The 26,961-nt window shown below is 42.9% G+C and overlaps 1 long non-coding RNA gene across 1 annotated transcript; it reads left to right on the top strand.

The window, feature by feature from the left end:
• The first annotated feature begins 485 nt into the window (after nucleotides 1-485).
• Nucleotides 486-26,525, top strand: LOC108538638 (uncharacterized). The gene is made up of 5 exons (XR_001888143.1): nucleotides 486-593; nucleotides 9,693-9,742; nucleotides 9,825-9,985; nucleotides 25,489-25,562; nucleotides 26,142-26,525. It is a non-coding gene; the product is annotated as an uncharacterized LOC108538638 (long non-coding RNA).
• The last annotated feature ends 436 nt before the right edge of the window (nucleotides 26,526-26,961 follow it).

The raw sequence follows: 26,961 nt of genomic DNA, 5'->3' as shown, positions 1-26,961 counted from the left end.
CTGCTGGCAGCTACCTCCTCAGCAGGGTTGTGGTTTTCAGGCCCTATTTCTTCTGGAGTACTCTCACTAAAGAATAACCTGATCACTCCGCTCCTCTGCTGTGAGACCAAGGATGGTAGTCTAAACCCAGGCAGAGAGAGTCTCTTCCAGAAAGAGATGTGCAAAAGTCCCACTACAGTCCAGATGTGGGACACAGGAGAGACATTGAGACCAGAAGTATGGAGATGGGGCCATGGGAGAAGATGGGGCAGTGGTGGAAGAGCATAATATTTTATAGGATAGACCCTGAAGCTTGAAGACAGAGCCCTGGAGAGCTCCCATGTGTAAAGACTGGGAAGGATGTCAAGAGGATGTGGGAGCCTCAGGTTTCTGAGGAGGAGAAGATTCTAAGGGTCATAATCAGCAATAATGATATTGAACACTTGTCACATGGGCAACACTCAACATGCATTATCTCATGCAGTCCTTACAACAACCAATAAGGCTGGTGCTTCTTGTAGTACCATTTTATAGGTGATGAAACTGAGGCTTACAGAGAGCATGTGGCTGGCCTGAGCCTGCACCGCTGGGGAGTGGCTGAGCCAGGATTTGAAGTAAGGCTGTGTGCCTCTGGCCACCTTGCCCTCCTACCACTTGCTGAAGGGAGTGAATGATGTCATCTGCACTGTGGAGGTGTTGAGGGGATGTGACTGAATTGGGCACTGAGTACCACAAGGAAGCAAGGAGTCAGGGAGTGTAATTTAAAGGGACCGGGGGTGGTGTGAATAGAAGCCTGATTGCAGTGAGCAGGGGTGGAGGAAGTGGGAGAAGGAAATGAAGATCGATATGGTAAATTCTGTAGTAATTTACTGCTTTGTCAAGCAAGACTTTCTTTAGGAAGTGAAGATTGTGCCAGGGTGCAGGTCAAGGGGCAGAAGCCACATGGAGAGAAGGTCAGTGTTTGAAGGAGAAGCTGACTGATACAGTAAAGGGTGAGGGACTTCAGCCCGGAAGGGGCTGCCCAGATGGAGGGATTAACCTTGGCAGGAAGAAAGAGAGAGAAGTGAATGCATACCGAGCGCGGACTGGTGCCCTCGGTACCAGTCTTGGCACTCCTCCGTTCCTTATCTCATTTATTTATTTATCTGAAATATAAATGATCTCATTTGACAGATAAGGAAATTTGGAACCTGAAAAGGTGCCTTACCTCCCAAATCCGCACAGCCAGAAAGTGACCAGGCAGGAGGCAGACTCATGCCTGTTGACTCCAAAGCCTGTGTGATTTCTTCCATGATGTGCTGCCATTTACTGCTGGGGAAGTGGGAAGCCAGGGGAGGGGGAATGACCCAACGATGTGGGAGATGGAAGGGACAGGGAAGCTAGGGAGTTCATCATTTGCTGAGAGAGACAGGGAAGGGGGAAAGAGGAAGGGTCCTCAATAGCTGGGGTGGGGAACTCAGCAGGAAGCGGGTTGGGGCAGGCCAGGACAGGGGCGCCCAAGGCCCAGCTGACCAGGGGACTTGTGGGGCCCAGTTTCTGCGGAACAAAATGGGTCAGAGCCCCAGCCAGGAACCGGGGGCCTCAGACTCAGAGGTACAGGGGAGGAGCCTGGACATTGCCTGCTTTAGGAATTAGGGAGTCTCACCTGTCCCTTCTATTTTGGCCAGGGTGTTTCTGTGTGTGTTTGTGAGTTTAAGTGTGTGACTGTATGAGTATATGTAAAGTGCAAATATGTGTGAGTGTATATATGAGTGTGTGTTACTTTATGTGTGAGAGAGAAAGTATGTATTATGTGTTGTGTGTGAGTATATGCAGTTGGTGTGTATGTGTGTGTGTGATTGAAAGTACGTGTGTGTGACTTTGTGTGTATCTGTGTGAGTGTGTGTGTGACTGTGTTACACATGTAAGATGTGTGTGAATATGTGTGAGAGTGTACATGTGTCTGTGTGAGTGTGCCTGGGTGGTTGTGTGTGGGCGGGGGGGGTTGTGACAGTGTGAGTATATGTACGGGGGTGTGTGAGTGCATGTGCTTGGCAAATGGGAAAAGAGAAGCTTCCCTGGGCCAGCAGCTGGAATGCAAATGCATCCCTCTGAAATAAATCAACTGTTTGCACCATGGGCTGCAGCGTCAGGCTGGCCTTGAGCTATGTGACAGGCTTCCAGAGGGTCTCATTCTCTGCTCCCCATGGGCTGGTGCTCAGGGTCGCCCCTTAGCATGGCCCCAGCCCCCTGGGCACAAAGACATCTCTGTGCAGGACTAAAGGGGCACCTTTAGGTGGGAGCTAACTCTCATAGAATACGTAGACGCCTGCCAATCACAGTCGGTACTCTTCAGTGGGGTCTCCTGGCCCAAAGTGTGCCTGTTTTCTGCATATCTGAATCTGCATAGGAAATCCTGGTGCTCAAAGAGTTATAACCTTTTTTTTTTTTTTTTTTGGTTAATGAAGTACAAGTGTCAGTGGTTGAATTGGAGAGAGAGAGAGAGGCAGGCGGTGTAAACAAGAGTTTTCTTGTTTACCTATATAATGGATGTACTTCACTCATTCATATCTATTCATTCATTCATTCACCCTAGAGACTTCATCGAACCCATATAATGGGCCAGGGACTATGCTAGATGCTGGGAATAAAGCAGGGAACATTCAGAAGCCATCCCTGCTTCATGATATGAGTCTCAGGAAAGGCACACCCTGAGCAGGTTATTACCCACGTTCGTGTGTAGGAGAGAAGAGGTGCGCTTGGACCTCGTAACAAAAGGCTCTAACTTAGCCCTGGGGGTTGGTTGGGGAGCAGTGATGTAGGTGACAAGGGCTTTCAAAGAAGAAGCACTTTTTGGGAGTGAGAACCACCTTCGTGCTCTCCAAGGTGCCCCTGCCCGTGTAAGACACCCCGCCTTTGGGAGGCCATGCCCACAGGGAAAAAGCACTGATGCCCCTGCCCCCTTACTTCCCAGGAGCGGAGCTGCAATAAGCCTCCATCTCAGGATGGCCACAGGCCAACACCAATCCAGGACCTCAGTCTCACCTCTTGTAACTCCAGCCCACAGGCAGTGACCTTTGACTCATTCATGCCCCTGGGATTTGAAGATTCCAATTGTGTTATGCCACCTCCTTGCACCAATCCACCCGATCTGTGGCTGGATTCAAAGCTAAGTCTAACTTGCTTTCACAGATCCCGAGATGAACTTTCTATCACCTATTCACTAAGGTTTCGAAAGCCACCAATGTTGAGTCTACGGCCACACCACCCTGAACACACCCGATCTCATCCGAAAGCCACCAATCTTGAGATCTTAGTATGTAATGACACTGTGTTAAATCCCTCATATACATTATTCATTCATTAATTCAACTGATTTTTTATAAAGCACCAAGTATGTGCTAGGCAGGGTTCTAGATGCTGAGAATACAGTAGTGAATAAAGCACACAACATTGTTACCCTGATTTACGGGGGGGGCCCATGATACAAAAAGGAGACAATGAATACATAACTAGTATCAGATAGTGGTAAGTGACATTTGTCTCATTTAATACATACTCTGTCTTTAAAAAGTAGGTGGTTTTATACCCATTTTATAGAAATAGAAACTGAGGCTTGAGGCTCTTCACTATCACATAGTCAAGCCATTGTCAAAGAACAAAATAATTGCTTTCATTTACCCTTCTCTCCTCTCTTTTCTTCCTACCATCCCTGCTTTAGAAAAGGTGGGAGGGGAATACTAAGAGTACAGAATCTGAGGGCTGGAGGAGCAATGCCCTGAGGCCACCCTGGCCATTCTCCTGTCCCCGGGTGGGGCTGCCATCACACTTAGACAGAAACCATGTCTTCTCATTCTTAATGAGATTGTCATGCAGAACCCAATCAATAAGAGGTTCTCTGACACTAGAACTTCTTTTGTTTATTTTTTCTCCCCTCCTCTTGTGCTGGCAAATGCATTAATGTAAAAACAGAAAAGAAAACTAAGCAATTTGTCACAGTAGTATCTTCCCTCCTGGACTTCATAATGAATTGCAGTGGTTAATCAATCACTCCCATAACTCTTCTGTGGAGGCTTCCTTTTTAATGGACCTCCAAACTGAATCCTTGAATTTGCTGTTTGCACAGACTGTGCACACGTGTATGTGTGGACTCAAGTGCTCCATAAGGGGAAGAAAAATTACATTTCTAAGTGTATATTTTGGGCACTATGCTGATTCCTTTGGATGCATTATCTCATCTTCTCCCAACTGTCCTTCATGGTTGATCTTACAGGGCAGAAAGATGAGGTTTGTAGGCTGAGGTGACATGGCTTATCAGAAGCAGAGTTGCAATGTGAACCTAAGTTTGTATTTCCAAAGCTTCAGCATGAAGCATCTGCATCCTAGTTAATATAACCCTGGTTCCTATCGATTCAATTCATGTCCTTACCAGATGTTTACAAGCTTGTTCTCAAGGGCATAAAAATGCTTTGATGTTCTCTAAATCCCCTAACCTTAATTCCTATCATTTGGCTTTGTCCTTAGGATGGGAGTATAACAACTCATCTTATCTTGCAAGTCATTTAAAACACAGACTTTATAAGCTCACAGAGGTCCTCAAACTCCCCTGAGTCCTCATGCTGCAAAGCCTCATGCATCCTCCTGAACAGGAGGTGGCAAGAAAATGTTAAAGACTTTTAAAAATTCAACCATATCACATAAATTAATTTATCAAGTTGCTGCTGCTATTGGCTCAAGATACTGATCAGTGCTATAGAAACTAGCAAGTGCTTTAAAAAAATTGATGAAAATTTGTGTTCAGCACTTTCATTACTCGTCCTCAATAACACAGTTGCCAAAGTGGTTTGAAGAGGACTCAGAAATTGAGCATATTCATGTTCAATTAGGTTAAATATTTCCCTTGTATTCACTACTCATTTGCACAGCAATCCAATCCAAAGGAACCAAAATGAATTGTCGCACATACCCAATTAATGTTTTAATTCCGAAACAAATAAGATCACAGTGAATTTCAACAAACTGTCCAAATTCTTTTATTTGAGTGTGCTAGGATGACTGGTGTGTGGAGTTAGTAGGCTGTGATCATAGTGCTTGCTGTTACAGGATGGGACCTTTGTGTCACATTATCTGTACTTATGAAGAACCAGAGCAACACCAGTAGGTACCAGCTATAGACAGAACACGGGCTAACTTGGAAAATGTGCTTTTAAAATTTCCATCTCTATTATGTCTAAAAATCAGCAAAAACAATATCATCTTATTTTTGCATGACACATCCATGCCTAGGAGTTCATACTTCTTTCCACAAAATTGATTGTTGGGATATTGTGGAAGGAATTAAAATCATAGAGAAAGAACTGGACTCCTCAATCTTTGAGGCTCCTTGCAGCTCTAAAATTCTGGGATTGCTTAAGATCTCAATGGTTTGCCTGGATAGGAAGACATGACCAAGTTACTGGCATAAGTACAGGATTACCTATACTTATGTATTCATTCAGCAATTACATACTATTTACTGGATTAGGCATTGAAGAAACAGAGATGAAATAACTTAGCTAATCCATGCCTTCTGGAGCTCTCTATCCAGTGAAAGAAATTATTGTGATACCTCCAGGAGAGTGTCTTATCATTGCCTATTTGCTTCTCTTTATTGCCTGCTAGAATACAAGCCTCCTGAGAGACAAGATTACATTCTAGTCCCCAATCTATCCCCAAAACCCAGCATAGAGCTTGGCACCTAAAAGACATTTAAACAATGTCAATTGGATGAATACATTATTGGATGAATGACATTGTGGAGATATGATTAGAACACTGCAGGAATTTAGAAGGTGGCAGATGGAAAGGAGCTCATAAAAGACACACTTCAAGTCAGTAAATGTTATGTGAGACAGTTACTACATGCCAGGCATTGCGGTATTTAGACACAACAGCAAGCATGCTATAGCTTCTCCTCTTGAGGGGCTCTTGGTTCACTTGAGTGATAGACACAAGTGACCAGGCAACTGCAATGCAGCGTAGCATGTACTGGCATGTGGGTCAGAGCATTAGGCCTAGGAAACTCACAGGAGGATTACTTAGCCCAGTGATATGGTTTAGCTCTGTGTTCCCACCCAAATCTCATGTTGAATTATAATTCCCAGTGTTGGAGGAAGGGACTGGTGGGAGGTGACTGAATCATGGGGATGGACTTCACTCTTGCTGTTCTTATGATAGAGTTTTCATGAGATCCGGTTGTTCAAAAGTGTGTAGCACCTGCCCCTTTTCTCTCTCTCCTTCTCTGGCCATGTGAATATATGTGCCTGCTTCCCTTTCCATCATGATTGTAAGTTTCCTGAGGCCTCCCTAGAAACAGAAGCCTGTACAGCCTACAGGACCGTGAGCTGATTAAACCTCTTTTCTTTATAAATTATCCAGTTGCAGGTATTTCTTTATAGTAGGGTGAGAATGGACTAATACACCCAGTACTGAGGGATTCAGAGTGATGTCCTTTCATGAGGGACAGAACATAGGGGCCTTGAAAATCCAAGGCACATGCTGGGTGGCAGCATGGTGTCCATATGGGAAAGTAGTAATCAGGCTGTGAAGACACGTTTGGGGGTTATTAGAAGAAGGTTTTGTATGTCAGGCCAATGAGTTGGAGTGTCATCACTAGGTGATGGGGAGCACCTGATGATTGTTGAGTGAGAGTGTCATCGCATGAGCACTGGAGTGGGAGAGAATGACTGGGATGCTATTGCCTGGAGAAAATATATTAAGTGCCTGGTCCTGTGTGATTTCAAATTATAACACCACCTTCATTTGTGGAGCACTTCCACAAAATCACAGAACCATAGACTCATGTGCTTGGAAGAAACCTCTGGTCCAGTATACTGTTTAAGGCCTGCAGCTGATGTTTTATACTCCTTGACAGGCTCATATGCAAGGGTTTGTTTAGCTTCTGTTTGTGCATTACCAATAAGAGAGAATGCAGTCCCCAAGAAGCTTATTTCATTCTCAACGACGCTGAATGCTAGAAAGTTCTTTCTTACATTGAGTCAGAATCTGTGTTCCATAACATGGACATAATTATACTTGTTCTCCTAGAACAAGTCCCCTAGCTGACAAATGAGACAGATAACTATCCCTCAGGGAAAATGGATTTTGGGCCTTGTGATGGTTAATTTTATGTGTCAGCTTGACAGGGTCATGGGGTGCCCTGACATTTGGGCACACATTATTCTGGGTGTGTCTGTGAGGGTGTTTCTGGATGAGATTAACATTGGAATCTGCAGACTGAGCAAAACAGATGCCTCCCTCTAATGTGGGTGGCCCTCATCCAATCAGTTCAGGGCCTGAATGGAACAAAAAGGCTGATTCTCCCATGAGGAGCAGGGAATCCTCCTGCCCAACTGCCTTGAACTGAGACATTGGCCTTCTCCTGCCTTCAGACTCAGACTGAAACACATTCTCTTCTCGGGTTTGGAGCCTGCCACCATTTTTTTTTTTTTTTTTTTAGACAGGTTCTCCCTCAGTCATCCAAGCTGGAGTGCAGGGGCACAATCACAGCTCACTGCAACCTTGACCTCCTGGGTTCAAGTGATCCTCCCATTTCAGCATCCTGAGTAGCTGAGACCACGCTCGGCTAATTTTTTTTGTATTTTTGTAGAGATGGGGTTTTACCATGTTGTCCCAGCTGGTCTCAAATTCCTAGGGTCAAGTGATCCTCCTGCCTCGGCCTCCCAAAGTGCTGGGATTACAGGCACAAACCACCACACCTGGCTGCCTGCCACCTTTTGAACCAGAGCTTGCACCACCAGATGTCCTGGTTCTCAGGCCTTGGACTCAGACTGGAACTACACCATCGAAGCTCTTGAGTCTCCATCTTACTTACTACAGATCTTGGGACTTCTCAGCTTCCATAACTACATCAATGAATTCTTTATAATATATATACAGCTCTCCTATTCATTCTGTTTCTCTGAAGAACCCTGGCCAATACAGTTCTTTTCCCTCCTTCCTGGCCACTTTCCTTCAACCCTCCCAGATTTGGCAGTGACTGACCCTTGTAGAATGTGGTATCAAAAATGGAAGATGTTTCTCCAAGTTCTCTGATCCTTTCAGGGAGAGTAGATGACTTCCTTTCTTGTTTTGAACTATGTCTTATTAAATGCAGCCACAGTAAGACCTCAAACAACACTTCAAGATTGGTCTTTAATCCTCATTTTCCAATGTGGAAACTCAGAGAGGGGCAGGAATTTGCTCCAGGTGATACAACTAGGAAATGACATACGTGGAAATCTAATCATGATTTTAAGCTGTGCTCTTCTACTGGGTTTTATACTGCAATTTGTGCTAACTGCATAATGAACACTTTAAAATACTAGGTACTTTAAATAAGTCATCCTACTTAATTCCTAAAGGAATCTTGCAAGATAGGTTTTGGTTCTGTTCCTATTCCAGTCAAGGTTTTGGTTCCATTCCTATTCCAGTCACGTTCCTTCAACCCATCAAGGATTGGCAATGACTCTTATATTATCACCGTTCTATAGAACACAGAATCAAGGGTGAACAGTGAGTAAATGTCAGACTGTGTCAGTAAACATCAGAACACTGGGTTATCTGTTCATAGACCACACACACACTACACTGCATGTTCCCCCATGTGAATGTCTTCAGAAACCCAGTCTCAATGTCCACCTGCTAAATGTGTGAACAGCACTGCCTCTCAGCTGCATTCCCCTCACCTACACCTGTTCAGCTACGTTTTCAAACCTGGCTGTAGGACTTCACCTTTTTTTTGTTTTTTATCGTGACATTGAACACCTCCGACCTGGACCAACTTTTACAATTTTGGCATTGACACACTTGTCATTCAGAATTAGGAGGACAGCAGCAAAACACTAGCATGTGAGAGCCGAGAAGTGTTAGTTTCATCCCTCTGTTTTTCCTCTGCCTGTTGTTGAGGGGAAGGAATGAGTTTCTTGATGATTGGGGAAAATTGTATCCATCACTTAGGGCCAGAAAAACACAACTTTTATTTTTATTCTTGACAATGAAGGTAATGCCTTATGTGGCCCATTCTCTTTAGGGTCTCTCACTATCACTTCATCCTCATGCAGATCACCAATGTTGGTGACCTCAACCCTCTCCTAGACCATAGGCTCCTAAGCAGGCAATGTCCATGGGGAAATGCACATTGTACTGGGCTGTATCATTGTGTTAGGATTTGTGCAGGCAGGTGTAACAGAAGATGGGAAGTTTCCTCTTCTCCATTCACTCCAGCATCTAATTTACATTTGCACAAATGTAGTATCACATGAATACAATGGTTGTGTTGTTGGGGGTGATCAAGGCTTGGAATCTGCCCATAACCATGCCCAACAGTTCTGTGATGTTGAGAATTCACTTCCATTCTCTGGGCCTCAGTTTCTCCATTAAAAACAACATCAACAACACTCTTCAAAGTGACTGAACTTGAGAATGAGTATGCTCTCTGAATTTTCATACTCGGCAGTGCTGCAATAGAATTTTTAGGGATATTCTAACTCCATTAAGAATTATACAGGGCATCACATGCATTCTTAAGGAGACTTGGTGGTTGTATGTGAGATTCAAATTTTCTAGTCATCAGGCTTGGGAAGAGAAATATCCTAATTTCACAATATCCCCCAAGAACAGAGCTGCCAACATGTGTAATTATGCAAACTCCATCAGTGATTCCCTGATGTTGTTTCTCACCAATTTTCTCACAGACATGAAGACAGAAGAGAGGTTCTTGTGAACACATTTGAACAGGGAAAAGGTAAATACCCAAGCTGCTTACATTTAGAGACACTCTTCTTTTGAACTAGCCCAAATTTAATTTCCAAATCTTGACATTACAGATTGAAATCAAATGCCCAGAAGTTCCAAGGAAGAGTAAAAATAGAAGCCAGAGTGGCAGAGGGAACCATTATGCAGTGCGTGGCCCTCATTCACGATGCTTACAGTAGCTGATTTATTAGAAGATAGAAAAGAAAATTGATTTACAAATGGTCTTGGGAAGGTAAAACTCCTGCCTACATTTTAAATTAATGTTTAATTATATATGAAATCATTAATTACACATGTAATCCTTAATTATGCGAGCAATATAGGAATAAATTTCCCTTTACAAAAAAAAAAAAAAACACTAGAGACAAAGCTGAGGTCCCCTCTGAGCAATCCTCATCCTCTCCTCACCCTGAGTTCTTATTTGATGCATGTCCTTTAAGATCATCTTCCTTGCCCTTGTATAATTTTAGATACAGATAGATAGAGCCATAAAATCATACTGTGTTGTTTGTAGTATATTTATTGTTATTGACTTTTTTTTTTCTTGAGACTAAGTCTCACTCTGTTGCCTAAGCTGGAGTGCAGTGGCATGATCTCGGCTCACTGCAACCTCCGCCTCCTGGGTTCAAGGGATTCTCCTCCCTCAGCCTCTCAAGTAGCTGGGACTACAGACACCCACCACCACGCCCAGCTATTTTTTGTATTTTTGGTAGAGATGGGTTTTCACTATGTTGGCCAGGCCGGTCTTGAACTCCTGACCTTCTGATCCACCTGCCTCGGCCTCCCAAAGTGCTCGGATTGCAGGCATGAGCCACTGCACCTGGCCTGTTACTGACTTTTTAATTTAATGTAATATCGTTTTACAAGTTTTTTTTTTTTTTTAACTCAATGGAAGGACTTGAGTTTCTATCCATATTCCTACATACATTCGTGTCGCTTCTAGTTTCTAACCATAAACATGACTGCAATGAACATTTCTGAACTTGCTTCTTTGTGCATGTGGGCCATAGTGAGCTGTTCTCTAAAAGTAGCTACATGATCTTGTAGTCCCACCATTTTCCATTTCAGTGCCAACACTTTATATTTCTAGACTCTTTCAGCTTTGCCACTCTCTGGGTAACAAATGGCATCTCATTGTTTTGATTTGTATTTCTTTAATTACAAGAGAGTTGAGTATATATCGTGTATATTTTTCTGTTACTTGTTGTACATATTATATAATCATTTTCTATAAGGTTGTTTTCTGATTGATTTTGAGAATACTATCCTTTCCCCCAGTATTTGTTTAAAATGTTTTCTCATAGGTTGAAGACATACCGCTTTTCCCCTTACAATTTTAGTATTTCCTAAGAATAAGTTTATTCTCTTATGTAACCACAATACTGATAATCAATTCAGGATACTTAACATTGATGCTATAATTTCACCTAATCTATCATCCGTATTCTGATTATCTCTTTGTCCCAATCATATTCTTAATATTTTATATCCCTAATAATAGCACTCTCCTTCTCCAATACAAGATCCAGGACACAATTATATATTGCATTTACTTATCATTTCTTTTTAGTCTACTGTAATCTCAGTTCCATAACCTTCTGTTGTATTGCATGCCATTGACATTTTTGAAAAGCTGAAGTCAGTTATTTTATAATACATTCCTTTAGCTGGTTTTGTCTGATGTTTTCTCATAATTAGATACAGGTTTTGCACCCCCAGATGGTACTACAAAAGTGATCATCTGTTTTACTCAGGATATCACATCTGGAGGTCCACAATGTCCATCTGCTCTTGTTGGTGATACTAATTTTGACCACTTGATAGAAGTGTAACTGAACAGCACAGTTACGATTTCTCTTGATCCTCACAATTTCCCCCTAAATTTGGCATTCATTGATGATTCTTGCCTAAGGATTGATTACAAAACAATGGTTTTCTACCATTCCTTCCACATTTATTAGTCAACTTTTTACTGTAAGGAAGAGCCTTCCCTCTCCCCTACATGACATTCACGTATTCTTTCATTCTGTTATTATCTATCTATCATCTATCTACTTATCTACTACTAGAATGAACTTGTGGATTTCTGTTTTTTTAATAACTTATTATTAGTTGTAATATATTACTGTCTAAACTGTATTAGTTTGCTGTAACAAATTATCACAAACTTGATGGGTTAAAACAAAACACATTTATTCTCTTAGAGTTCTGGAGATCAGAAGTCCAAAACCAGTTACACTAAGCTGAAATCAAGATGCCCCTTCTGGAGGCTCTAGGGGAGAACCAGCTCCCTTCTCTCTTCCAAGTTCTAGGGCTGCATTCCTTGCATGCCTTTGCTACTGTCCACTTCCTGCATCTGCAGTCAGCAGCACAGGCTCTGGCTTCAGTGGTCACATCAGCTTCTTCTAGGTTGCCAAATCTCCCTCAGCCTCATTCTTGTAAGAACACTTGTGATTACATTTAGGGCCCACCAGCTAATCCAGGATAATCTCCACAGCTCACAATCCTTAATTTAATCACATCTTATGAATCTCTTAACATTCACAGGCTCAGAGATTAGGAAATGGATATTTTTGGAGGTCATTCTTCCACCAGGAAAGTGGTATCAGTAAGGGTTCAACCAGAGTAACAGAATCACTAGGATACAAGTATATCATTCAGGCCTGGCACAGTGGCTTAAGGTGGGTGGATCACAAGGTCAAGAGATTGAGACCATCCTGGCCAACATGGTGAAACTCCATCTCTACTAAAAATACAAAAAGTAGCTGGGCATGGTGGCACGCACCTGTAGTCCCAGCTACTCGGGAGGTTGAGGCAGGAGAAACACTTGAACCAGGGAGGCAGAGGTTGCAGTGAACGGAGATCGCACCACTGCATTCCAGCCTAGCAACAGAGTGAGACTCCATCTAAAAAAAAAAAAAAAGTATATAATTGATAGATAGATAGATTAGATAGATTGATTGATAGATTGATTGATTTGCTAAAGGGTATTGGCTTACATGATTGGGGAGTGTATTAATTAGCTTGGGCTGCCATCACAAAATACCACAGACTGAGTGGCTTAAATAACATTTATTTCTCACAGTTCTGGAGGCTGGAAATCCTTGATCAAGGTGCTGGCAAATTTGGGTTTTGGTGAGGGCCTTCATGTGGCTTGTAAATGGCTGCCTTATTGCTGTGTCCTCACATGGCCTTTCCTCTGTGTGTGCATGGAGAGAGAGAGAAAGAGAGAGAGAGAGAAAATCAATCTCTGGTGTCTATTCTTATAAGTACTGGAAATCGATCAGACTAGGGCTCCACACTTTAACCTTTTTTAACCTTACTTACTTTCTTAAAGGCCGTATCTCCAAATATAGCCACATTGGGGGTTAGGGCTTCAATATATGAAGTCCATAACAGGGAGCTAGTTAAGTAGTGTCTCTAAGGTTGTTTTTTCCATATCTGATGCCCACATGAGAAGCTCACAAGGTAAGCAGTCAGAAAGGGAAGGTATGAGGAGGCTGGAGTCCACAAACATTAGCTGGAACCCACCAGGACAAACTAGAATGGTCTCTCACCTTGAGGGTCTGGGTTCCTGCAGAAGCTGGGGCCCATAGTCATGGAGATACACACACCTGGCCCAGGAGCTGGAGAAGCTGAAAGAGGGTCCAGGGGAAGGCAGAGCAATTGCACACCTAACTGCCACATCACACCTGTGCATGAATCTGCAGCTGATCAACAAGTGTGCAGATGACAAAGTGCTTGCTGCTTCCTTTGTGCCCTCCACATCTCTCAAGATTCTCCCTTGTGACCACCATAGCTAGTAATATGTAAGAAAGCCAATTTTAGGAAATGTAGTGTAGCCTCGCCAAGTTGATAGATTACAAAGTCACCATAGAGGACCAAACTTCTGAGAGCATTTACATCATCAGAAGAGGTCTGTCTGGACTTTGCCATCAAGAAGACCAACTCTCTGACAGCCTTCATTTGACTGGTCTACTAAGGTTGGTTACTAACATCATAACCCTAAATTTCACTGTTTGGAAAACTTCCTAAGGTAATGGAATCACCTAGAATGGTAATATAAAAAGAACATAGACTTAGGCAAAATAGAAAGTCTTTGAGACTTTTCTCCAGGCTGTGTCTGACAACCACTCACAAGTTCTCTCTACTAACTCCATTTTTCTTCATTCTGAACTACTTCCCTTCTCCCTACCATCAATCTTCTGTTTTCATTTTCTTATTCTGCCTAGGCTCCATGATCTGTCACTCTGACATCCCTCTTCCCAATACCCACACTTCCTTGTCTTTTTGTGTTTTTCCCTTTAGTATTTTCCAGTAATACATGCCCTTAGATTGAAAGAACCAGATTGTTATTTGACTAGTAATGAAAATAGCAGTCTCCTGCCCACTTACCACACAATCCTCCACTCCTTAGATAAGCAACCAGTTTTAATTCTGTTAGCTCCTTCTTTTGGTATTTATCCCGGTGTCTTTATAGAATACACTTATTTGCTCTGAATTTTTTCATCTTAGGCTTGTCTATGGACATCCCACTTTGGAAAATGAGAATTTAACTCTCTTTCATTTTCATTCTCCCTCCTAATCTCCCACCCTATGCAAGTGTTCCTTCTGGCTCTCCCCTCTCTAATTTAGTTTTATGGTAATTTAGCTTAGTTCAACATTTAGTGTTTACATAATTATGAGAATGTAAGTGCTATTCAGACTGTGTCTTTCCTGCAAAATATGCTTGAAATTTATCTTTAACTTTTCTCCCTAACTTTGTTTTTCTGTATTCCTCACTAAAGCAATTCTAAATGTTTCAAAATTTCTATACATTTAGATACTTCAGGTCTATCCATTGCAACTCCTCGGAAAAGAAAAATCTCCGTGATAATCTGGACTCTGGGCTGATTGTCCTCCTCACCTGGGACATAGCTATTGCCCTGGGATCACACCTCACCAGCATCCTAGGAATCCCTTCATTTCTTTCCCATGGTACAGGCCCCTGAATACCAGGCCTTCCTACCTCTTGGCATTCTCCTCTCTCCTATTCTAACTTCACGGCTGCAATATCTTCCCTTCTTCTCTGAAGATCTTAATGCTAGATAATGTCAGATTTTTTTTTTTTCTCTTGCAGATCTTGTCTCTTTCAATTTCCTTGCATTCTTCCTCTGCTGTGTTTCTTTTAGTCCCTATATTTTATGTTGGCATGTTTCCTCGGGTATCTGGTATCTCATGGTTGCCTGTCCATATTTAAAAGTGGGGGCAATAAGCTGACTGACACTCTAAGCACTTTGCTGGGATGAGTTTCACCTTGTAATAGTCCAGCTGGTTTACTCCACTGGACAGCCCCATTGGCAGCACCTTTATGCCGTTCCTCCTGGCTGGTCTTCTAACTCCCAGCTAGAGGCCGAAGGCCAGGCTGCCAGCATTTGTGAGCCCAGGAATTGAAGTCTGAGGGTTCTGCCTTACCTGATCTCGCTACTTCCAGTCTGGTCCTCTCACTCTCCGCTCTGCTTGTTTCACTACAGTCCAAATACCTTCCTTTCACTCTCTTCAGAAAATGAACCTCCAGTCTTCTGCTGGAGCAATCAAAGTCTAAGTCAGTGTCCCTTTACATTGGCTTTTCAGCTTTCAGGATTTTGTCACTAATGTTTTTTTGTGCTTGTGGGTTTGTGTTTTTTAAAAAGTCCTTTTAAACTTCCCCCCACCACCCCTCCCTACACACACAGATGAGCAACATAAATGTGTGTGTTCAAGATGTCTTCTTTTCCTGATATTCCCTGGCTTTCTGTCACATGTGCCCATCAAAACACCAAACCTGAATCTGTTCCCTGAATCCCTGTTGTCCTTTACTCCTAGAGAACATTGCATAATCACATGGAATTTTGCCCCTGCAAGTATACAGTCATAAGCCACAACTGAGACTCAAAATTGCCCAGGAATCCTTATTCATCTTCCTTAAGAGCTCTGATTCCAATTCCATACCCACTCCTGAGTTTCTCTCGGACCCTCCTGTCTTCCTCCAACTTCACTTTCAGCAAGGTGCATCACCCTCGACTTCAGAGAGAAAGGAGTCACGAGCCAGGTGTGCCATCAGCCTTTGTGGCACTACCACTTTCCAGGTTAACTGCCTCCATGCCCATCCTTGTCACAATGAGGAGCTTTCTCTCCCCTGAGTGGGTCCCGCCCTGCATGTCTGCTCCAGGTCCTATCCTCTGGATCTGCCCCTCCTGAATACCACTGTCTATCACAGTCCTAGCCTCTCCCTCTCCACCGACTCCTGCCATCAGTTATGTAGATGGGATCCCCTCAATGTCTGGCCCTTGCCCGCTTATCCCAGGTCGTCTCACCCCTCTTCTTGTCCATCATGCTCTATCCACTTGACCCATCCAATCACCTAAACACACATCTCTTCTCTTCACTTGGGACCTTGGCATATGTGGATCCTTTTCCCTGGACTATACTCTTCTCCTCTACCCACCAGATCACGCTTGTCCTTCGGGGCCTAGCTAAAGTGACCCCTAGCTAAAATTAAGAAGCTTTCCTGGCCGGGCGCGGTGGCTCAAGCCTGTAATCCCAGCACTTTGGGAGGCCGAGACGGGCGGATCACGAGGTCAGGAGATCAAGACCATCCTGGCTAACATGGTGAAACCCCGTCTCTACTAAAAAATACAAAAAACTAGCCGGGCGAGGTGGCGGCCGCCTGTAGTCCCAGCTACTCGGGAGGCTGAGGCAGGAGAATGGCGTGAACCCAGGAGGCGGAGCTTGCAGTGAGCTGAGATCCGGCCACTGCACTCCAGCCCGGGTGACAGAGCGAGACTCCGTCTCTAAAAAAAAAAAAAAAAAGAAGAAGCTTTCCTCACCACCTGAAAGCTCAATACAGGCCACTCATGTGAGGTCCCTCATTACCCCCCCCTTCCACTCCCTTGAACTGCTTCTCACACTGTTGAAATAGACTATTTTCTCATCTGTCTTTCTTGCTTGACTACAAGCTCCCTGGAGGTAGGGACTGCATTCACCAACAAATCCCCAGCACTCATCGCAGTCCCTAGGAATATGGTAACTGTTGACTTCCTGTTGAACTCCCTTTCTCATTCTCTGGGAAGAATCAAAGCTTCTAAGGAATGGCAAGTGAAGGAAACAGCAATCCAAACAGCAGGCTACTAAGTTTATCCACTAGAATGACTTCACTGTTCCTCCATTCAACTTTCTCTCCATACAGTGATGGCAACAACTAGAACAGGAAAGGCAACGTGAAGGTGAAGCTCTTGATTTATTCAGGTACCCCAAATTCCCAATCTGTATATCCCCGCTGAGGTGAAATTCAATAGGCCACCTACTCTCTCACCATTTATTACACTTTACTTAATTTCCATGTGTTCTTCCTATAAGCATGAGGAGAGAGCTCCATTGCCAGGTAATAACCAGGAGTAACATATGCCTATTTCAGCCTTTACCAAAATCTAAACTTGACTTGATCAAACATCCAGTGTTGACTCCTACTCTTATGGTCTAGAGAGTGAAACCTTCCTTCAGTTCTGTTGGTGTCCTCTCCAGGGTCCCATACATTTCTACATTATTTCCTTACACTAGTACCTTAACCAATGTCAGTGCTATTGACTAACCTCGATTCTTTCCTTTTCTCTAGTACAACATATTCTCATTCTGATCAATAGTGTTTACTCAAGAATAAACATTCAATAATTATTTACTGAGTGAATGGACCTCAGACCATTAACAACTCATCATTTCTAACCACCTTGGCTTTATCCATCTGGAAGGCAAGATCTGTTTCCTATTTCACATTACTATACAGGTAAATATATTAGTCCAGAGCAGTGGCAGGTTGTGAAATTATGAGAACAAATAAATGATCTGGGTAACAATATATCACATTAAGTTATAGAATCACAATACTTTATTTCAATCATCCCTAAGAATAACATCCACTCTCCCTGTATCACCCTGGTCTAACAATTACCACTGCTTGTAAAAAAACAAGAGTAGACATGTTGCTACTTAAGCTGCATTCGTATGCTGATGTATGCTTGTATATGCTGGCTATCCCAGCTGAAAGTGGGGATATCTCCTCCTAAACATCTGTTTTAAAATTAACTTTAGTCCAATTTTTCTGACTTTTGTTTGTTTTTTATTTGTTTGCTTTTAAACTGGAAGTGTCTGTAATTACTGCAGGGGACATATTGTCAACTGGTGCTCAGGGAAGGCTCTCTGAGCAGGTGTCTTTTGAGGATGAGAGAAGCCAGTCATTACTGGGGACAGAACATTTGGGAAAGCAAGAACTAGTGCAAAACCCCTTGTCGAGGTTGGCAAACAGAAAGAGGGATGTTTTGGAAAGCAGAACAAAACAAACAGAAATGAATAAACTAGAATCTTCCTACTCAAAGTTAACCATTTATTATCATTCCTTCCTATATCATCCCAAACGAATCACAGCATGCCTTTCTTCTTAGCACTGTTCAGCATTTTCCTTATTGCCATAGGTTGATAAGGTGTCGGTTACTTAACCATTCCCCTATTGTTGGATCCTCCCTTGGGTTGAAGTGTGGTCTCCCTGAAACTCTTCTCCGTCATCCTCCAAAACAAGTCCCTAGGCCCCACTCATTTCAAACATTTCATTGAGGAACAACAAGGCGCAGTCAATGAGTACCTTGTGGAGAAAAACAAAGGTCCTAGCATTTTCACAAAGTCCTCTGAGTTGGCCTGAGTTATCTGGGTTCCTGAGCCTGGAGCCCAAACACTCCCTATTTTATTCTGATGCCAGTGAATAGGCTTGGAAATAAATCAGGACTGAGACATATGATCCAATTGGCATAATGTTGAAGCACCCCCTGGCCAGTCATCCTCTGCCCCAGTGTCCCAAGGCCCTTTTGGAGGAGCCTGACTTCTCACAAATCAGAGAGGGAGCCCAACCCTAGAGAAAGGAATGATTACTGGGTTTAAGGGGCTTTGCTTTCCAAGAATATTCTTCCTTTCTTCCTCCTTTGCTATATGGAAACCTTAGCCCTGGTGCGGTGGCTTATACAGCTCATACACACGGCGTCTCCAGCATAAAAAGGACCAGCTTGTCCAGGGGGAGGCAGCCCTGTGCTCTGGCTGTAACTGTGAAGGGGCGCTGGAGAGTGAGTGGGCAAAGCCCCCACCTCACACTGCCTTGGAGGAAGAAAGAAGCTATTCCACCCTGGCAGCTGTTATTTACACTTCTGAATAATGTGTGAAGCCGGGAGTGCAGAAACAGTAGCAGATGACTCCAGAGAATAGGAAAACGAGGCCTTTGACAAAGACATGTACTATTTATGTGAAACCCAATGCCTCTGCTAAAAATATATCCCCAGTGCCAAATGCTTGTTCCTGATACAAGAACTACACAGATAATAAAGTTATTTCCCATCTATCTTTCTCCCAGGCTGCTGGCCCAGGTGTTTACATCTAACAGTTAGCGTCTCCATTTCCCAGGGCCTGATTTCAGCGTAATGCTGCAGAAGGGGCCTGCTATTCTAGTCCCAGATCCTCACTAACTGATTATGCTAGATTCACTTTATTACTAAAATGAAAAGCTAAGGGGATGAAATGAAATTATTCACGTCCACTTTGACATTTTATAAATCAAAAAAGTCATTTGGCTGTCCGATGGCCTGGATGGGGGTTTCTATCTCCAGGATTTGTGCTTAGAATTGTTTATAGCAAGCACATATTATGTGTTGAATGAATAACTTTACACACCAAACCGTTCAATTTGAATTTTCATAATTATGGAAATTTATTCACACTGTCTGAGAGCAACTAACACCACACGATGCAGGGGAAGTCCGCGAGATTCATAATGAATGCCAACTCTTACCTGCAAGTGAAGAAAACTAACTAGAATGAGCAAAGGAAACAAACACGGAATTCTTTTATTTTTTTAAAAAATGCATGTGGTTATAATGTAGGAAGGGTATGGGAAGGGTGTGTGGGAGCTACCCTTGGAAATCACTGTACCTGGCAGTGGAGGGCTGCCAGCACCCATTGGCTCCACCCTTTGTGCTCCACTCCAAGTCTGGCGTTCTCTCCTGCCCATTGGTGGGCTCGGGAGCAGCAAAAGGGGCTAGAGCCTGCCAGCTGAAAGTTCCACATTCACATCTTAACAGTGCTACAGAAGAAAAGCAGCTTCTCTTCTGCCAGATCAAGTGTGAACAATCTCAGGGAAAGACTGCAATTGGCCCACCTTGAACCCCATGCCACCCATTGGCCCACCTGTTCAAGGAGTGAGGATATGATTGGCTCAGCTGTGTCACGTGCCTGACTGAATAGTGGGCGGGGCTCCCTCCTACGGAAAGCGGAGTAGCACCATGTGTCCGTTGGGGGAATTTGTAATCCAACAGGAAGAAATTCAACAGAGTGGTGCTTGCATTTGGCCTCAGTTATAAATATGCAGTGGGGACTTGTTGCAAAGTGCACATTGCAATAACTTCAATGTTTGAAGATGCTTGTAAAAGCAGATTCTGTTCAGAATGATCCTGCCCACTTCAGTACAGGATAAGAAGAAACTAATGCCTTAGACAGAATGTTTAGGGAAGCAAAAGGATTCCCCTTTAAGGGAATAGTTTTACATGTTGTAAGAAGTTTGCTAGGCCACACTATATTTTCTATGAAATAAAATAAATATACGTCTCCTGATTCCATTATGGGAAGAAAAAAAAGGGTGTTGGGGTTGTCAGAGCTCCATATAGATAAAATGAAGTGTCAGGGGTAAAATAAGCAATTACTTAGATTTTGGGATGAGGCTTCAAAAGAACTGCATGCTAATTAAAACAATTCCGTATCATTTTATGCCTATTAAATTAGTGGGAGGTTTTAAAATGATAAATGTTGGCAAGGTTTCAGTGAAGCAGGTACATTTGTGCATTGCTAGAGGGACTAAGAATTGGAAAGCAATTTGACAATGTACCTTAAAAGTGCTTGGCATGCTTTCTTTCTTTCCCTTTCTTCCTTCCTTCCTTCCTTCCTTCCTTCCTTCCTTCCTTCCTTCCTTCCTTCCTTCCTTCCCTTCCTCCCTCCCTCCCTCCCTCCCTCCCTCTTTTTCTTTCTTTCTTTCTTTCTTTCTTTCTTTCTTTCTTTCTTTCTTTCTTTCTTTCTTTCTTTCTTTCTTTCTTTCTTCCTTTCTTCAGCAATCTCTCTTCAAGGAATTTCTCCTTAGGAGTTAAACTGAATGTAGAAATCAAGGTGCTCACTGAGCTCTAATTTCTCCTAAAGAATTGTGAGAGTCAGGGTCACCTTTTATCTTTGTGTCCCTAACACAGTCTCCATAAGGCATAGCATAGAGTCAGTGCTCTACAGTTTGTGAAAGTAATAAATGAAAATATATGTTCACAGGAGGATAATTCTAAAATTAATTATGTAAGATCACCTCAGTGGGAGACGATGGTGTCATTAAAATTAAAAACGAAGCAAGCAATATTGCAGTGTGGGAGAAGGGCTGTCTGAGGGATCCAGGGGAAGAAAAAAACTAAATAAAACTAGAAGGGTATATAACGTTGTTCCTGTGTTCTGATTAGAAGTATGAAACATTTGTTTGTGTATCTGTACATGGAGTGGAAAGGAAACAGAAGAAAGAAAGCAATGATTAATTGAGGTGAATTCTTTATTGTACAGTTCCTCAAGATTTATGCAAAAACACATTTTAAGTTAGTCTACTTGCTTGTTCAGTATAAATATTGTGTTGGAATAACCCATAAGACTTATCTGGATGGCAATAGAGCCTTTGTGAGCCTGCCAGAAGGAATTTCTCTGCTCATTCTGGGTCTTGGGAGACCTCAGAAACAAAATCTCCCAAAGTAATCACATCTACACTATTGTGAATGTGTCTACATAAGAGTGTACATACAGACATGTAGAGGTGATCAATAAAATATTAATCAAAGTTAAACATTTTCTTGTACACAGCTAGTATATATAGGACAGGCTACATAATTTGCAGGGCCTCAGGCAAAATGAAAATTTGGGACCTCTGGCCAAAAAATTATCATGAATTTCAAGATGGCAGCAGATGATCATTAAACCAAATGTTGGGCCTTTTTGGGCACAGGAAACTGTGTTGCTACACAGGCTGATGCCCATGAAGCTGGCCTGGTTATATAGACACAGGATGTGAGCAAATTATTAATAGCAAACTTCAGTTCTAGTATCAATTGTCTCTCTTGCTAGTGGTGCAACCTTGAAAAAATAAATCATTTGCCCTTTCTGTGCCACCATCTGGTCAGACTTTGATTCTCACTGTCAGTGTTTTCCTCCCCCCGACTCAGTTTCCAGTTCTATAAACCAGGAGCAATGCCTCCTGATTCACTGGGCTGCTGTGAGATATTGAAAGCTCTTGGTTTTTCCAACACAACTCCCACCTCAAGGGAATATTCCTTAAAATTACACATATTCAAATTCAGCCTGATGCACCCCCCAACAACTTCCCATTAAAATACTCATAAAAAAGATGAAAAGGAGAAAATTCACAACAGCAGGGACATTATGGATAATAACCAACCATATGCCAGAATCCAGGGGAGTGATCATGGCTGCACCATCAACAGGACTGTAGTAAGCAAGGCAGTCGTGGCTGCAGCTGTCTCCTTCCAGCGAGGCCTGGGGCCATGCCCACCTGGAGCTGCAGCTATTTTAGGCATTTGATTTCTTCAGAAAAAGGCTGAATTTCAGCCATGGCTTCCATCTCCTGAAAAGCTGTGAGTGCCCCAACTTCTACCCCATTTGTGGCCACTACTCCTCCATCCCACACACCAGGGCATTACTGGGACTGACTCTTGGAAAATTCTGTAGCCCAGTTTATCTTTCCAGCCTCCCCACTATATCTTTCATCTTTAATCACTTCCTTAATGTATTTTCCCCACTGGTCTGTCCCCCCATAATCTCATCCTGTTACTGCTCTGGGCTGCCTCTTCCTCTTCTGGTTTCTCACTGCTTTCCTTGTGCCCTTTAGAATTCTACGCCCTTTTAAAATGATTCCAGGGTAAGCCTCCTTCTCCTATCTGAGAAACCTGACTCTTTCTGAGGGAAATATTCTCAAGTGGATGGTACCTCCCCCACTTCCTTGTTCCCCACCCTCCAGGGCAGAAAGGGAAGGTCAGGCTGTACTAATCAGAATCCACTCCTCCCTGTAATAAGGTCCTAGAGTGAGGTAACTTAAGAGAGAGCCCACCAGCCAGCAAAATATTCAGACATTTTATTGCCACACAGCATCCTTCAAGCCATGGGAGCAGGTGACATCCCACGTCAGATCTCACCTTCTGGTTTCCTCAAATCTATCCCATTTCTTGCCCATGTAATGCAATGACCATCTACATCCAGACTGCAGAGATAGAAAATCTTTATTATGAGAGTTTGTAATCTGTTTCTAGTCCACTGAAGTCTTCATATTCCCTTAGTGATCTCTTTATGATCAAGATTCACTCATCAGTTCACTGAAGAATCTGGCCTATTTCTAATGGTCTGGTTGCCCAGGTCAAGCCTTCAAATTCCAAAATTTCTGTTTGTATGAGTAAATACAGTTCTTGCTTATTCCCTCCACCTGTTGTTCTCTTGGGGACAAGTTCATTTGACGAAACTATCTAACTCAGGTAGAATGTTTCAAGGCCATCAATGCAGCGAGGCTCCCTGGCTAGTCAAAGTATCTGGTCTTACAAGCACCCATATATTGAATGGGAGTGGGAGCAAAGTTTGAGAACAACCTGACTGCAACCACAAAATTAATAGGACCCAGAACTGAGATTATTTACATTAACATGACTTTATCATTTCAGAAATTTCTTACCTAAGAAGATAAAGTTGCAAACACTTTTATTGTGTCTAAGAAATTGCTAACAAATTTATTTGTTTAAACAATAGATTACTCCTCAACTACATCTATTCTCAGGATGACAGATAAATAAGACAATATGTCACAACAATAGGTATATTCAAGTAATGGACAAATCTGCTTTCTTTGCATGCAGCTTTTTATTCATTAGGACTTTCTTGACCTCACAATCTCCCTCTACAAAGCCGTTCATTCATTCAACATATATTTATTGAATGCTTTCTTTGGGTTGGATGTTACCTTAGACCCTCTTCTTGTCAACCACCAGTCTCCTATTAAAATGTCCACCTTTATGGGAAAAATTGGCAAAATTTGGCATCCTGGTGGGTTTATTTATTTATTTATTTATTTATTTGGCGGGGGGCAGGGGTCTCAGTTCTTATCACCCTCGCTGTCTTCAACTCCAGTGACTTTCACCTTCACTTTACCTACCCACTCCAATGGAAATGCCCTTGATTCTGCCATCCCTGGGGGCACTCCATCTCTGAGTATTCATGTTTCAAGGTATTTTCACGTGTGAGTTTCTTCAGAGAAAGCACTGAGTGGGTTCTTTCTCTTTTCAGGCCTCATAGTAGCCCTTCTCCCACCTGAAAGCTGGACTGAAAGTACTTTGATTGCTGAGAACACACTCATCATTGAGAGCAAAGACTCAGACTCTAAATTACTGCCATAGGTTGGCTTCTTTAGAAGCATACACTGAGACAAAGATTTGTGCGCAAGTTGTTTATTAAGAAAGTGCTCCTAGGCAGGGTAACTAACAATTCCAATATACCTGGGACAGAGGATACAGCAAGGTAGTTAAAATGATTTAGAACTTTCAGTTTTAAAACTGGGACCATCATAGTCAAACTGGGATGAGTTGGTTGCCCTACTCCCAGAAGAAACTGATAAGGGGATAGAGAAAGCAGAACAGGGAATGTACTTCCTAGCCAAGCAAAATTGCAATTGCATGTGTCAGAAGGATAGCTTCAACCTGATCCCAAAGGTAAATTCTGAAGAGTAAGTTGTGGCTCAGAGTTTGTTTCTAACTGAAGTAAAAGAGCTGAGCTTCCAAACTCCTGTACCCATTACACATCAGCTAGAGTCTCAGGGTTGAGGATGCTCAGAAGCAGGGAGCAGTTTCACAGCCTGAAAACAATCCTCTGAACAATTGTTGCAGGGTATTTGCAAAGGGGGTAGATTGTGCACTGAGGTCGTCCATTGCAATACTAACTTTAAAGAGTATGGAACTGAAAGATTCAAACACACAAATGAGAGGACAGAACTTTTTTCCTCCTTTTCTCACTCCCCACCCAATCAACTTGGGGTGGGAGAAAGGAAGGTTGAAGATCGGCATGGGGAGCACCAGAGGAAACATGCTTTTCCAGGTGCTTCCTAGAGGAAAGGTGGGGGGCACCCAGGAGAATTTCCCTCAAAGTCTATGGGTCTTTAGGAAGGCAGCATACTTGTATCCGTTCTCTCATTTTTTCTGAAGACAGAAGATTGCAGGAGTGTCCCACGTGGTCAGGACATTAAGAAACAAGAGTACAGTGTGCCTAAGTAGAAAGGGTGACCCAGCACCGACCACCTCTCATTTCCCCATGATGCTGAAGACATTGGAAAATGATGCCAAAGTTCCCCAGGGCCCTGAGTGAAGAGCCATGGAGGTAGAAAATAAGAAAGAATGCATGTGCTGCCCTGGAGCCTCTTGGCTAAGTAATGGGAGCTCCCCAGTAGAGGGCTGCAGTGCTACTTTGAGAGGTTATGATCTCCTTTGTGGGCCAAATTCTCACTGACATTCATAAAGACAACTGTACCTCATCACCCCAGCAGTACATGCTTGCTTGCTTTGGAACTTGCTGAAAATGAAGATGACTTAAGTCTTTTGCATGCATTTATTTTCTCTCCAGGGGAAACGGATGGAATAAATGAGCTGAGACTATGACATGAGCTACACCAAGGTCTCAGTGTGCCTTCTCAAAAGGTAAATTATAGATATTATATTTTACCTCTTATAAGAAATGAGTATATAAAATATTTTGCCAAAATAATATGAGAAGTCTCTCTTTGTCTTCAACTTATGCTCTCTTGCTTTTAATGTTTTTGTTAATGATAGAGATTAATCTATCCTTCATGTTTTGAGTGACATAATAAAATTGGGATTGTACCTAATCCTTAAGCCTGCCTCTAGTGACATAAATGAATTGAGATTGAATACCAGCAAGAGCTACTGTTTCTGCCTTAGGGGAACAGTACAAGAGGCCAGAACACAGCCCTGTGCTGCAGCTTTAAGTAGTCCTTCAGTTGTGTAACAATGAAGAATCTGGCTGCAAACTGGGGATCTACACAATTGTTTCTGTCCCTCTGTACATGAGACTGATGTTAAGTCCTGGGGTCCAGGACTTTTCAGATGCATGGAAAGATCCCACCTTTAATAGAGGGCTGAAAATGGGGCCAGTGACTGCTGAATGCTGCTTTGCCATTGTCTTGAGTGGGGCATAAAGGGATAGAAACAGCACTTGAAAACTCTGTCTTTGGTGTCTTAAAATTGTGCCCTCTTTAGAATAAAAGAATCAAGATGCAGTCTCACTATTTGGGAGGTGTTGAAGGAGATGCATACAGCTGGCAAGGCCAAGGGAAGATGCTGCTGTATCTCCTACCAGTCCACTCCAACCAGGAGCCAGGCTGGAGCTGAAAACCACAAAGGGCAAGGTCACCATAGCTGCAAAGGTCACAGATGTCAGCCCAAGCTGATCCAGAAGGCAGGCATCACAGTTTCCACCACTGCAACCAGCTCTGACCAAACAAGACTCCCAGGGTTCTGGGATCTACCAGAGGAAAGGAGAGGAGAGCCTGAGATGAAATTTTGAACTGGACTCTAGTGAGTTAATTATCCTGAACCCACTGATCAGTCTCAAGAGTGGGCTGAATATTCTGAGAATGTCTGCCAGAGGGTTGCTAGAGTGTCAGAGACAGAAATTCAGGGCTGTTTTAGAAATAAATACAAGTCTACTTATTTTTATCCATGTCTGGGCCTATTGAAATACTTTACCTCTTACATAAGATTCCCTTACCCCTACTAAACCTCACCCTTAGTCTAACCAGGACCTCTGGCATTTGCCCCTTGAATGCTTCAACTTTCAGCCTCCTCTTCTCATTTCCTACCCTGACCTCTAGACATTATGGTATGCCATGAGATCTGTTTCGCCGACAACGCATTCAATTCTCATCTTCTTTCCTCCCTGTCATACCCGCTGAGAAAAACACAAACTTGTATCCACCCAACTTCCTGCCTCCTCCAATCCGATAACTTGGCTTCTGAGCAATGCTAGAGAAAACTGCATAACCATGCAGATTAGTACCATTACAGATGTGTGGTCTCC

Source organism: Rhinopithecus bieti, unplaced genomic scaffold (genome assembly GCF_001698545.2).
Source record: "Rhinopithecus bieti isolate Rb0 unplaced genomic scaffold, ASM169854v2 scaffold_15087, whole genome shotgun sequence".
NCBI lineage: Eukaryota > Metazoa > Chordata > Mammalia > Primates > Cercopithecidae > Rhinopithecus > Rhinopithecus bieti.
Note: the sequence above shows the minus strand (reverse complement) of the source record. Positions and strands in the feature narration are given on the sequence as shown.